This window comes from Asterias rubens, chromosome 21 (genome assembly GCF_902459465.1).
Source record: "Asterias rubens chromosome 21, eAstRub1.3, whole genome shotgun sequence".
NCBI classification, from domain to species: Eukaryota; Metazoa; Echinodermata; class Asteroidea; order Forcipulatida; family Asteriidae; genus Asterias; species Asterias rubens.
The window spans coordinates 10,935,466-10,948,092 of record NC_047082.1 but is presented as its reverse complement, the minus strand read 5'-3'; positions in this window follow the sequence as shown (position 1 = coordinate 10,948,092).

The window sequence follows — 12,627 nt, the reverse complement described above, 5'->3', positions numbered from 1 at the left end:
GAACAAGCTATACTTGTCTCCAGCTCCCTCCACCCAGAACACACAGGCCGTTGTCCTTGTTGCATTCAAGGCACCTTCCTCGGTGAATTCATCCTCTGCATCCTGTATAAAATAAAGCAAACGTTGTAGACTTCAGCCGCCAATGACAACAAAAACTGCATGCAACAGCGTAGGTCCATTTGGGTATTATTGGTTGCGTAAGTTGTGCACCACTCAAAAAGTATTACATTAAACAGTAAACTTTACAACAGAGAAGTTATTTTAAGACGTAATTTGTTTCCATAATGCTAGATTGAGTCCAAACATCCATATCCATCTTTGGAGAGAAGCTTTGTCTGCAACTTGTCATTTTGGTATGTCATGTTCAAGCATTAAACGTAGGTTGGAATAGGAGTTTATTAGGATTAAATCCTCAGTTTTATGGAATATGTTGAATGGTATCAACACCAGGGTGATTAAAGAGGCATGTTTTTCTTTGCGGTAAATTTTACCACCAAATCAATGACAATCATGATATGGAATGTTGCCGCATTGTGTGTGCGTGTATTGTGGGCTGACGTGATGGACCTCCATTAAATTTTGCGCGTGTATTGTGGCATTGAAGGTAATACAGCTTTGACATAATTAAGCTGAATTTTAGACCTTATTCAAATTACATTTTCACCACAAAAGCTTCTGGAAAGTGATGCTAAACAAAAACGCAAAAATTTATAGACATCAAAACGGAAACAATGTTTCTTACCAGCAAATGGTGCAAACTAAAATTGACCGGAACTGACTTTCTTTTGCGGTTTACAAAGATAGAAAATGTCAAGATGGCGCTGTTCAGGTGCACTGAGGTTATGTTGGGTGCTGACTTGTTGCTAAAAACAAAAACAAAACGGGGGGGGGGGGGTATTACATGTCAGCCTTTCAAGATTTTCCATATCATTTTAGTGTTAAAGGCAGTGGACACTATTGGTAATTTTCAAAGACTAGCCTTCACACAGTTGGTGTATCTCAACAAATGCATGAAATAACAAATCTGAGAAAATTTGAGCTCAATCGGGTCATCGAACTTGCGAGATGATAATGAAAGAAAAAATACCCTTGTCACAGGAAGTTGTGTGCGTTTAGATAGTTGATTTCGAGACCTCAAGTTCTAAATCTGAGGTCTCGAAATCAACTTCGTGAAAAGTTACTTCTCTCTCGAAAACTATGGCACTTCAGAGGGAGCCGTTTCTCACAATGTTTTATACCATCAACCTCTCCGCATTACTCGTCACCAAGTAAGGTTTTATGCCAATAATTATTTTGAGTACTAATTACCAATAGTGTCCACTGCCTTTAAGGCTGGGTATCCTTGTTGTAGTTGTCAAGGAACAGTAATCTCACTCGGTGTATCCCAGCATGTGCATAAAATACCAACCTGTGAAAACTATGGCTTATTTGGTAATTGAGATTGCAAGAAAATTGAGGGGGAACCTTGTGTTGCTTAGAATTCTGTGCTTTCAGATGTATGATGCCTCAAGCCTTTCTCGGATTCGATTTTTCTGTGAAAAAAGGTGGCAAGCAACAATTTGAAGGTTAAACAAAACTTAAGGAGCAAACAAAGTGGAGAACAATTTGTTCAAACTAAAATTGGGTTGTTGACGTCATCAGTTGGATTTAAAGGTCTAAACCGGTTGCCAAACTCTAAGTCTATTTATAGACATTGAAGTCCATCCGTGTAACAGTTCGTATACTTGACAAAAGTTAATACCTGGAGGGGGTCTCTTCGGAGAACTGTATTGCGGAGGTGCCGTTTACTTCTTGCACGGGTGTTTTTTTCCTCAAAACCACATACGTCACAGTATCTGCAAGACAAAATTACTTGAATGCGTTGTCTCAAAAAAACTTAATAAAATAACCAGAAACACACTGTGTTCAAGTCCATCCTATTATATGTTCTGACTGTATTCTTACAGTATTCGAAATATTCCTATTGTGTTCCAACTTCAGTCGAGCTACATTCGAGAGCTAACAATCTATACCCGAAATGTGCAAGAATCATTCAAGCGGGTTCGAAGCGCAATCGTTGTATTCAAACGGAATATTAACAAAGCTTGGTCAATTTGAAAGTCCCTCCCAAGTGTGACACGAATTTTGAAAGTTCTTTATTCCGGCTGGTTCTGCTTGATTCCTGCTGATTCCGAATAAGTGTGACGGGGGTATTAATGATGGCCAACTTTTAAACAGTAAGAATTCTACTAGTTTTAGCTTGGAAATATCATGGGGCTTGCCCCCTTATTATTTTGTTCCTACCGGTGTCGAGGTCTATCTCGGGCAAGTCGACCGTAAGCTCCTCTTCGAATCTGTCCAGTTCCCCGGGCTCGGATTCCACGTTGTGACTATACTGAAATCCATCTAAAGAGCTGACATCTGGAGAGTGACACAAAGTTACACCTGCACAAACGATAACATAAAAATAAGTTCCAGATAATTTAATTGTTTTTATGTTGAGTTAAACGACTCCATTTATTCAAACTTCATCAATCTTAATTCAACTGTAGATTCGTTACGAATCTACAGTTGAGTGTAGAGACATTACTCAGTAATATTGCAACCAATGGGAGACTTTTGGGACACTTGGTGGCAGCAGATTTACCAGGTAAAACCCATTGTTCTCGGTATGTGCGTAAACAATGGAAATTTACCTGGTAAGTCTGCTGCCACCTAGCGTTCCAAAGTCTCCCATTGGCGATTAGCTATAGCTGTGCAAAGATAGGGGAAACAGTTTATATAATAAACTCAAGTGTAGATTCGTTACTACAATGTCGTCGCCTTCGGATCGTACATTCTTTCCAGGAATCTACACGTTCTCGTCCATTCTCACTAACTTAAAAGTTACTCGACAAAGGAGTGTCGATTACTTACTTGCCGTGTCGTAGGTGGCTCGTGTACAGTTTCCTTGGCCCAAAGTTCCCGCCAAATACTCCATCGCATCTTCAACATCAGTTGAGACTGACATATGGTCTTCGACAGACTGTTGATCAAAACATTAAAAAGATCCGCTATTATTTTACAGCTGAACTACGTGTTACGCACTACACTCCGTAATATTTTGATTATTATGTTTGTTTGTTTTTGGAGAACTGTAAATCGAATTTCGTAACTGTTTTTGTTACCGAGGCTTCTATAAATGTCTGGGATTAGAGACTGCTCATTTATTCAGGTCAAGAATAGAGTGCCTTTTAGGTAACAATTGGATGATTTGTTTGTACAAACCACATGTTCCTTGGGATCTGTTAACTTGGAGTACACCTGTAGAAAAAGCTGCAAAAAAAACAAAATCGAAAACATAATATTATTGTTCCTGTTGTAGCTGCTGATGCTTCTGGTGTTGTTGATATTTTACGTTGCTGTTGGTAATGCTTTCGTTGTTTCTGCTACGGTCTCTGTCGCGGTCGATGTCGCCGTCATTGTTACTGGCGATGCCACTTACACTGTCGCTGTTGTTGTAATTTTTCGCTGTTGCTGCCGCTGCCACTGCCACTGCGCTGTTGTTGCAACTGTCGCTGTGCTGTCCTTTTTGTTGTCGTTGTCGCTGTCACTGTCATTGCCATTGTCGCTGTCATGATTTGTGTTGTTGTCGTTGTCACGATTGTTGTCGCTGTCGTTGTTTGTTTCCACCCTTCTTTTGTTGTAATAATTGACAAATACTTTTTGTCATAGAATCTAATTTTTAAATTTTGCCATCATATTCAAATCATGCTAAGCTGCTGGTTTGTGTACATCTTACCTCCGATGCGTCTTTGGTTTCGGAAGCCGGAAGCTGCTGTAAACGAAGGGTCGGGATGACCTTCAGGAACTGTTGCAGAGTCTCCTTCTCACCGTCTTGCAGTTCGCCATCTTGCCCAATGATAGCACTTAAATTGCTGCATCGTATCGCCGTCTAAAAACGTGGCAGACAAAAGATCAAGATGTGATCAAGTAGCGATGTTTATCTGCACGTTAACAACGCGAGCAAAACGTGAACGTGAACGTCAAAAAAAATGTGGAGTTCCTGGGTGACGTCGCCACTATTGGCTTATTGCATGTTCATGTATGATGTACTGCATGTGGGCACATGATATAAAAAATGGTAACTTCATGTATACATAAAACGTGAAATTTTATCGGCACAATTTTTGTTTGACGTTCACGCTCGCGTTCACTCGGAACGTGCAGCTAAACCTGTCTATTATGTGCTCTATCTGGACCAAAGTTGAATGTGCTGTATTGAACCTTGTAAGAAGAAAAACAATTTGCGGGAAATTAAGCGGACATTTTTCAAAACACAGTGTACTAACAATGTGGTATTTTCACTGGTGGCCATTTTCTTGCCAGCACAGTTTGTCAGCACAGTTTGTGTTCTAGACACCAGCCGTCGGTTTCAACAAAATCTTCCTTGAGACTTAGGACGAGTCCAATAAGAATATTAGGCTGGATACATTTCTGAAATCCAAATACGTGATTGGTCGCACCATGATGTGCATGCAGTGCATATAGAGAGCATAATCCATCGAGTCTTATCAATGAAGAGTATATCAAACACTAAGACAACTTCATCAACCTCGTCAGAATGCACTGTTCTAAAAACCGTATTCGCCAGATAACCGTCCATTGGAAAGTTGGGGCCGCAACATACATGTTCTGTCATTACCTTTTGCCGGGCGTAACTTTTTTCTCACGCTGAATTTTGATCTGGATCAAATTTGCTGACCTTTCCAAATGTGAAATTATGCTGGGGTCATAATTGTAAAAAAAATATATTTGAGGTTATCTGTTTTTTACCGGTTTTTTACCCTGGGTTAAATGATGTTTAGAATCTAAAATGTATTTGTTCAACCCAAAATCTAACTTATTAATGACATTTACTTTACCTGTAAAGAATCTACTTGTCCTTCCGAGCAGCTGTCCAATGTAGTTAATAACGCTGTAGTGGTGTCAGCGGTTGTAGTCTCGGGTTGGGTTGTAGCTTTGGGGACTGGAAGTGTGGTTGTCTGTGGTTGAGTAGTTTGGGCAGTAGTTGGTGGATCAGTTGTAGCTATGGTCGTATCTTGCTCGGTTGTTTCAACTGTGGTTGATGGCTGCTGAGAAGTGTGGGAAGTTGTTTGTTGGTCGGTAGTTGTAGGCTGAGCTGTTGTAGCTACGGTCGTATCTTGCTCGGTTGTTTCAACTGTGGTTGATGGCTGCTGAGAAGTCTGGGAAGTTGTTTGTTGGTCGGTAGTTGTAGGCTGAGCTGTTGTAGCTCTGGTCGTATCTGCCAGGGTTGTTCGAATTGTGGTCTGCTGCAAAGTAGTCTGTGCAAGGGTAGGTTGAACGGTTGTGGCTTTGGTCGTGGCTAACGTGGCTGTTTGAATTGACGTTGGCTGTTGGGTTGTCTGAACAGTAGTTGGTTGACTAGTGGTAGGTTGCTCTGTTGTAGCTACGGTTGTCGTTGCTTTCTTGGTTGTTTGAATTGTGGTGGGCTGAGGAGTTGTTTGGGTGGTAGTGGGCTTACTTGTTGTGGTTGCTGTGGTTGTTGATAAGAGTGAATGGTTTAATGAACATTAATTGATTCAAATCATATTTTGTTTTCTAGTAAACTGCATAGTATATAGAGGTTAACTTAGTTGTGTGGTGTCGTGGCCGAACGGACAAGACCATCGGACTCAAGTTATTGTGGTTGATTCATTTGGATGTCGGTTCGAATCCCGGTCGTGACACTTTGGTTGTTGAGCAAGACACTTAACCATAATTGCTTCTCTCCACCCAGTGGTAAAATGTATACCTGTGAGGGTAGAGATGGTTTATGTGAATGACAGCACCGGCTGTATACTCTCCAGGGAGGTGAGGAGGTTTAATGAATGAAATATGGCCCATTGACCGGGGGGGGGGGGATTTGTCAGAAGCGCGTTGGTACGCCCCTCGAGCTGTGAAAAGGCGCTTTAAAAAAAGTCGATTGTTTATATTGCCAAGCCTGCGGGAACCAACAGAGTTACTTAACGTTTTAGCAAAATGCATAACACACTCGTTACCTTTGGAAACGATGATAGTCTTTGATAGACTTCCTCTGGAACCAACAACATCCATAGCCTCGCACGCGAAAGTAGCGTTGGTAGCCGAGGTCAAAGAGCGAACCTTCAACTCAGATCGCGTCCTATAGATATTGGGCATGCTTTCGATGATATCAATATTTGATGACGGAGATACCGGGTAGAAGTTGGCCCCGTCATCAGAGCGATACCAGGTGATGTTGGGGTTACTTCCAGACTTCGCTAAGCACACTAACTCCACATCAAAAGCGTCGTCAGTGTTGGTCTCAACCAAGTAGTGAATCACTAACTGCGACTCTGGATTAAACATGATTATACAATAATAAAACAAAATATTTTTGTTATGCAAGTTCGCCCGCAAAACAAGAAACGAGGCTAAAAGCCACCATTTGTATGGGGCTACACGATCAAAAAAAACATTTTGAAAGTGAAAAGAAATCAAGGGAGCTCAAGGTATGAATTGATATTCCTCTGAAAACAGTCTAGATTGTAGGATGGAGGAAAACATGCACCGGTCAAGGAGTTTCAAAGGGATGCAATATAACATATTAATTGTTATAAAGAAGGCCTTTTTCACAGCCATCCATCGTCAGCTTTACAAGGGCCCAAAAGGTCGGACTCCTCTTTTGGATGATTGAAATCAGCCCAAATCAGGATTTTTATATAGCAGGTGTTTTGAGCAAAGTGTTACATGCATTTTCTTTTTTCGAGAGAATTTTACATTTCACTGTGTAAGTACTTCCTTTTGCGCGCGTAAGTTTTTCTATTTCACTGTGACAGTGTCTCTTTTCACGTAGAAGTGTAACTCTTTCACGTAAAAGTGCTCATTTTGAAGGTGGTAGTATTTGTCTTTCACATTGGAGTAATTCTTTTTCATGTGATCATCATTTGCTTTAACGATGATACTGATGTTCTTATTCATTTTAACGATAGCGAAGTTTTGAACTCACCTGAAGTTTCGCTGAGGTATGCAGTTTGAACTTCGGTGTCGTTAAATGTTCTGTAAAACATTTTGAAATCGCTGAAATCGCCTTCTGGACGTCCTACAGTCACACCGTTAGATGAGAACAATCGAACATTGTTATTAGGGTTTGTATTGATGGCTTGAATTCCCGTCTCCGTTTCAAGCGAGTAGCTTAACACCCCATTCTTGTAATACCTGGTACCATCATCGGCATTGTAAGTGAAACAATGATGGGTCCAGACATCAGTTGGGAATACATCAGGATTGTCCATTTTCATCTCCCAAGTCTTGTTATTGAGATCGCCACGGACCTGCAAAACAAATTTCTGTGTCATGTAAATAGCGAAACCTTTTGCTTTTTCGTCATGCCCTCCCGTGGAAACTACGTGTCGTCTTAGAGAGCTTGGGGTGCTAAAGTAGCTCATCCAGAATGTCAGTGTCCATCCCGATGTACAGCAAGATGTATCCGTAATGCACCTGTCGGGCCGTAACCCGAAATCGATGTCGCTAGTAATGTTTGTTCTGTGTGCGCAGAGATGATTAGATGAGCCGAAACTGTCTGCAGATATCGGTAACGGCCCAGACGTCACATGCACATTTCCGGACAAGCCGCCTATTGTGGGGTAGATAGAGTATATTGTCCCACCGCATGATACAGGGTCATCGTCACTCCCATGTGCTTTGCCACTCAGTTCCCAGTAGAAAGCGGGGTTCGGTAGGGTGTCTAAAAACAGAAACAACATTTGAAGTATTATCCATTTTGAAAGTTATATTATTTCATTCAGTAATAAGACATTGGGTCATGTAGATGTGTTCCGTACGCTTATCTAGTAGTAAACTTTGAAAGATGAAGATTTTCGAAGATGCATTTTTTCATTAGTACAACATTATATGCTGTTCATATTAATTTTACAAAGTATAATTAGTGATTATTTTCTGAATATATCATTTTAAAGGCATGCGTGTTCCCTCTATGAGAAGACCAAAGTGTTTCTGTGTCCAGGGGCTAAAATAATTGTCCCCAATTGAAACTGCAACAAAAAGAAGAAAAACAGATTAAAAAATAAGAACAAAATAGTCTGGTTCCAATTTGCAAATTGATTATTAGGATTTATTATTGTAATTCGATATGAGAAACACGACTAAGACGGAATCAGCATGATAACGGTCCATATACCGGCTGACGTTGGACATTCGAATCTGATCTCGTAGTCCAGGCATGTCTCTGTGGGAGGTTGATCCGAGTTTTGACACAGGAGTCCGGCGGCAGGAGTGCAACTTAAGTTAAGAGACTGCCCGGCAGTGACGTGATCAGTGTGGGCAAATTTCACTCGGCACTCGGCCTGGGTTGGGCTGACGCACACCGATGGGTAAACCTGTTAGGAAGGTAGAAAACAAAAGTGATCGTAACAGGAAACGAAATCAAAGGTTGTATCGACAATGTACGACAAATAGGATGAGAACAAACTTAGTGCGTAAAGTTGTTCTCTATTTCGAGCACTTAAAATCATTTTCAGTACTAGAAATCAATTGTGAGAGGTTTAAATAATTTATTTCGAGTGCACGAAATGATTTCGTGAGAAAATTCTGAATTCGAGCGCAGGAAAAATACGCAAACAATTTCTTGGTAACGTGACTTTGTTGTCACAATACGAAGGTATTGTGTCCCTTTAAATGTCCCTTTAAACCTTGCATGAACCTAAATTGGGGGAGGGGAGTGCTTCAAAGGTTAAGATAAATGAAGAACAAAACTCTCAAAAAAAGCTCTATTTTACCATTATGTGTGTATTTTTAACAAGTAAAGGTCTATCTTGAACAGATTTAGAAAAATTAAACGATTTCGTACTGATTCTCCAATTAACTTGACAGAATTGATAAAAAAAAACTCGTCTAAGATCACAGATTTACATATAACTTACACGGTTTAATGGTGATGATAGTGAAACAAAACAAAAAAACATCCCTTAAAATTCGATGAGAAAAAAATTTATTTCCCGTTTGGAGTTTTTCGCTCAGTGAGATTTTCAATCATTTTTTTTGTATCGATGTAATGTAGAAGATGTAATAAGTTTTCACTATTTTCTCGGGAACCAGATGGCCGATCGATTTCAAACTTCTAAAGGTTTGTCAGTTTATGTATGAAATATAATGGTGGATTACATAAAGGGCTTCACTGTCAGCAACTGTTTGTTAGAAAAACAAGTCCCTTTAAAATACTAAAAATAAAAATCAGCAACTAACCGATCTGACCGCTGCTAGCGTCTCATTGTCCGTACCGTTGACAGGATCATTCACGCTGAACCAACCCGTCCATGTGGTAGGGGCAACAATGGGAGGTATCGTCTCTGAAAAACAGTGAAAGAAAATCTGTGAAGCAGTTCAGAAACCTGAAGTATTTTGTTTTCAAGTATTTGCATGGTGTGGAGAAATAAGAAGAAACTATAAATCAATATTCATAAATACCTCAGACAGTTTCGCTATTCCTATTGGTGAAGAGCGCGTCACACGTGGGTGTATATAAATCTTTGTTTATGACCAGTAAAAAGTGTTGAAACGTGGGTGTGACACGCCTGCTTGCACCTGTTCTTATAAGACAGTTTCTTCATTCCTATTGGTCGAGAGCAACGGCTGAAACAGTTGTGCCACATCACGCGATACGCGCGACGCGCACAGCATTCCCTTATAAGGAGTTGTTTACCCGAGGGCGGCGGAGGGCTTTACCATATTATAGGTGGAGGGGTGTTGTGTTGAAAGAAATCTTAACATTTATAATTTTTGCATTTATTTTACTTTTTGACCAAAAAGTGGTGATGTTTTTGACCGAAAAGGTATTTATGAATGGGAATCAAAGTGTGTTGAATCGGTTTTCAACTAGTGGTTTAAAACCGCCGAGGCCTGGTTCTTTATAATTTAAACCACTAGTTGAAAACCTTTTCACCACACATTGATTCCCTCAGTAAACTTTGCGGGTACAACCATTCTCTTTCGAGAGAGTGTTGGCTCTGAAAAGAGCATCATTCTCCTACAGACAAGCGGGTTATACATGTTCGAAACGTCGAGACCAAACCGTTTTTCTTTTTTTGAGCGAACACTCACTCAAAAGAGACTTACGCATGGTGGTTGTACCCGCAATTTTACTATTTATTTATAGTTTCTTTCTATTTTGTTTTCCTGTCAGGTCAGTGCAAGCAGTATTTCCGCCTACCATGGATATCTCTTGGCAAATTGTGTTCCGAACATATTTAAATGACGATCCGTGCTGAGGTTATACCTGGACGCAGTTCACCATTATAACAAAAGTTTCAAATGGAATGGCGATTGTAGTAATTCGTCTCAATCATTGAATTGTTAAAACGCAACCCCCTTCCCGACCATGTAGACGCATAATGCTTTCCCGTAATGCTTTAGCCAATACATTGTTCCCTTCTGTGACAAAATGCCAATGATATGTTCCTGTCTAAAACGGCCACTAAAAGTAACCCGTAGTGGCAGGAAATTATGTGTAACCAATTACCACTAATATTTGGATAGTGCTTACATACCAGGTAAACAAACTCCTGTTGTAGACCTCATTTGAAGGAACACGTACTGTAAAAAAAAAAGGGGGGAAACAAATAAAGTGTGAAAGGCAGTGGACACTATTGGTAATGATTCAAAACAATTATAAGCATAAAACCTTACTTGGTAACGAGTAATGGGGAAAGGTTGATAGTATACAAATATTGACTGCTTCGAGTGCTATGGTTAAAACTATGACTCCCGAGGTGATCCCCGGAGCGTTCTATTTTAGAATAGAATAGAACGTTTCGGGGATCACAGAGGGAGTCATAGTTTTTAACCATTGCACGAGTAAAAGCAGCCAATATTTGTTTTATAACACCCCAAACATTTCTAAATACTGTACAGACTTTACAGACCTGAATGCTACACTCCACGGACGACGCGAATACAGATTGCGAAAACTTTTACTGTGCTCTGCATGCAGTGTCATGTAATCCGAAATGGTTACAGACTATTAATTTATCATCCTCGTACACGCAACGGACGTCTGGGTACTGCACGCCGTGTGCTAGTCTTTCGGACTAGCGCACGGCAAACCGATGCGCTATCACACGGCCGTCGTCTAGCAAAACTAAGACATATCATGTGACGCGCTCTAAGCCAATGAAAAGGCAGAATATTGGTAAGGGGTGTTATAATATAAAACATTGTGAGAAACGGCTCCCTCTGAAGTGATGTAGTTTTCGAGAAAGAAGTAATTTTCAACGAATTTGATTTCGAAACCCAAAAATTTGATTTTCAAGTCACCTGGAAATAGAATTTCTGTTGTGGGATCGGTCAAGGTTATTTAAATGTCAGCTTGTACATTTCACCATCGTCTGCACGCAGTGTGTGCACAATGCCGTGTACTTCAATTAGTGTTGTATTGTGTGATTTGACTGCGAGTCTCCGCGTGAAATGTGCTCGAATGTTAAAGGTACATCTGACATTTTTAGTTTGTTGTTGTTGTTGTTGTTGTTGTTGTTGTTGTTGTTGTTGTTGTTGTTGTTGTTGTTGTTGTTGTTGTTGTTGTTGTTGTTGTTGTTGTGGGTTTTTTTTTCTTACTGGAAGACCTTGGTACCAATCAGTAGCTCACGAACTACGTGGGCTTTGCTACGGCTTTCCGGATCGGTGAGCAAGCTCAATATTCCATAATAAAATCGGGCGATACCGATTGTTTTTCTCGAAACGGTCTACACCGTTGGATAATGCCTGTACACTCCATATAACGAAATCAAAGCTGTCAAACCATCTGGAATTCATCTGAAAGACAATATTGATTACAAGGAGAGGCTAATATACTGGCTCATAGATTTTTGATGGAATATTAATTTAGTAGGATTACAAAATTTTGCATGGTGGAAATACGGTATGGAAAGGTTAGCGGTAACACCAAGGATCTCTAAGTGAGTTGGGGTGGTTCTAAAAAAAGAAAAACGTTGGTTTCAACTTGACGTTTCGATCAGTAGGCTCTGATCGTCTTCTGGAGAAACGTCGAGTTGAAACCAACGGTTCTTTTCAGAACTATCGCTACTCATTTAAAGATAATCATAACATGGTGGTACCGCAAACCTTTGCATATCGAATATTATTTGCTGTACACACAATTTTGTTGTTAAATATAATTAGTTCTTAACGGTTGTATGGCTTCTGACTGGCACCCCCGAACAAAGATATTGACAAAATAGGGACACCGCCAATATAGGGCTAGATAGCTCAGTTGGTAGAGCGCCGGCACGTTAATCCGGAGGTCGTTGGTTCGAATCCCACTCTAGTCAATTCTTTGTTCAACCCCCCCCCCCCCAACAAATTAAATATAGTTCTATGACATGATCCTTTGTGAGGCTAATGAGAAACACAACCGTCATTCTCCACAATTTATCCCTTACAGTTAATGTGTTTTTGTCTTAAAGGCAGTGGACACTATTGGTAATTACTCCAAATAATTATTAGCATAACACCTTACTTGTTAACGAGTAATGGGCAGAGGTTGATAGTATAAAACATTGTGAGAATTGGCTCCCTCTGAAGTATACAGTTTTCGAGAAAGAAGCAATTTTCCAAGAATTTGATTTCGAAACCTCA